Raw genomic sequence first — 2,874 nt, 5'->3', positions numbered from 1 at the left:
GGAATACGGAAAGTCTTTGTACACAAACATATATATATATATATATATATATATATATATATAATACAAATAATATATGAGTATATGCATACCTACATCTACATGTATATATAGATGCATATCTGGGTACATGACGTTGCAAAAAAACATGGACAAAACACACAGGCCACATAAGAACATTTCCTTCATCAGCTGCCACCATTATAACACTGGCGTTTCGAAAAGTTATATATATTAAAATAATAGGGTAAAAAATTTGATATTAATTAATATCAATTTAATACCAGGAAAACAGCACATTAAAAGAATCAGAAGATTTAGAAAATTTTTTCTGAGATCTCAAAATGATCATAGTATATGTATATATAAAAGAGACCACTAAGTGGACAGTTAATTCTTCTAGCACATTAACAGTCCACTGAGTGGTCTCTTTTATTTATTTATTTATATATATATATATATATATATAAAACAAAAATTATGATATGAGAAATAATTCAAGAACAATTAGCGGAACATATATGAACAAATCAAAGCATCTGATATACCTGTATTAGCCTATGTCGTTTGTGTGTGTTCCTAACCACTTGGTCCCGGGTTCAGTCCCACTGCATGGCACCTTGGGCAAGTGTCTTCTACTATAGCTTTGGACCGACCAAAGCATGGTGAATGGATTTGGTAGACGGAAACTAAAGTAAGCCCATCGTGTGTGTGTGTGTGTGTATATATATACATACATACATACATTACTTTGGCATTGGTGAAGAGCTCCTGGATTTCATCCCCCACGTACATGTTAGCTTTCCCATTTGCAATGTGTTTCACTGGATATACACAAATGTAACTGTTTTTTTTTCCCAAAACAGATTGCCCTTCATATTTGAGGCTCTGATGAAGCTATAAGGTGCAACTCAGGCCATCAGCTATGAGTCTACTGCATCTTATAGCAGAAACAACTGTAAGCTAATGAACTCCATAAGATAATGGTACATTCCTTTGTCACCTCATTTTATATATATATCATTTGATGCACACTGTATTAAAATAAGAACTGCTAATTGTTTTAATACAGTGAGACCAAAATCCAAGGCTTCTGCCAGGGGTGTAGCCAGCCCACTTATGCGTAACATTCCTTCTTTGGACACTAAACTTCGCTTGTGAAGACCTGTCGAGGCAAGTGAAATCGAAATCAAACTAAATTTGTAGACTGGCACCCATGCCAACGTCTTCATTGAACACTAAACTCGGCTTGCGAAGACCTGTTGGGGCAAGCGAAAGCAAAATCGTGAGGGCACCAGTACCAGTAAATCACTAAGAGCACTGTCCGAGCGTGATTGCTGCCAGAGCACCAGCTGTCTGGCTTTCGTGCCGGTGGTACATAAATAGCACCATTTGAGCGTGACCGTTATCAACGTCGCCTTCCTGGCACTTGTGCCAGTGGCACGTGTAAAGACATTCGAGTGAGTTCGTTGCCAGTATCGCTGGACTGGCTCCTGTGCAGGTGGCACATAAAATACACCATTTGAGCGTGGCCGTTGCCAGTACCTCTTGACAGACCTCCGTGCCAGTGGCATGTAAAAGCACCCACTACACTCTCAGAGTGGTTGGCATCCAGCTGTAGAAACTCTGCCAAATCAGATTGGAGCCTGGTGCAGCCATCTGGTAAACAAAACTAAAAACAATGGTCATTACATATTTTACCTTTATTGGAGCAAATCCGACTTACAGCTGTTTCCAGTAGTTATCATAGGTACATTACTGGTAGGTTTACTCAATTGGTACTTTTGCCAGAGTTATTTCTGGTTACAACAAATGGAGCACTGGAGGAACAGCTATTGTATCCATTTCTGATTATAACAAGCAGAACAATGGAAGAATAGCTACAATAGCCATTCCTCCAGTGCCCTGCTTGTTATAACCAGAAATAGCTAAGACAAAAGTGGCATTAATTTTCTTAGGGTCGTTCAATTTTCCCCAATTGAGTAAACCTCAGTAATGTACCTATAATGACTACTGGAAACAGCTGTAAGCCAGATCTGCTCCATAAAGGAAAAACATGTAATGACCATTATTAACTTGTCTCTTTTATATATATATATATATATATATATATATATATATGTATATATACATGTCGATCTATGAGTATGTATGCAGGCAATATATAAAAAGCTGTATGTACCTATACATACAAGCGATAGCATATGCACATGTACACATGTTGTAAGTGTATCCATAAGCAAGTAGATAGAGAAATATATATGTATACGGAGATGTTCACACGTGTGTTTAACATGTCGATCTTGGTGTAACATACACACACACATATACATACATATATATAGACATACATACTACACTCTCGCAGTGGTTGGCATTAGGAAGGCCATCCAGCTGTAGAAACTCTGCCAAATCAGATTGGAGCCTGGTGCAGCCATCTGGTTCACCAGTCCTCAGTCAAATCGTCCAACCCATGCTAGTATGGAAAGCGGGCGTTAAACGATGATGATGATGATACATACATGGACACATATATTCCGAAAGATAGGTTTAAATTCATTTGAGCACATCCAGCTCTCACCTATTGTCTCTCTCTCTATATATATATATATAGACAGTAGGTGACAGAGACAGTATTAATAATTAGAGGTAATAATATTTATTTCCACTTAAATGTGGATGTTCTGTTAGAAGATACTATACTGTGGTAGATATTCTGAGAGGAACTCTCATATAGGCTTTTGTAACAAAAATGCACGCCTGTTTTCATATATATATACATATATATATATATATATATAGAGAGAGAGAGAGAGAGAGAGAGTGTGTGTGTGTGACCATAAATTACCTTTACGGTTGGAAATATATTTTTTT

Source organism: Octopus bimaculoides, chromosome 29 (assembly GCF_001194135.2).
Source record: "Octopus bimaculoides isolate UCB-OBI-ISO-001 chromosome 29, ASM119413v2, whole genome shotgun sequence".
In the NCBI taxonomy this organism is placed as follows: Eukaryota; Metazoa; Mollusca; class Cephalopoda; order Octopoda; family Octopodidae; genus Octopus; species Octopus bimaculoides.
The sequence above is the reverse complement of the archived record's forward strand: the minus strand, read 5'-3'. Positions refer to the sequence as shown.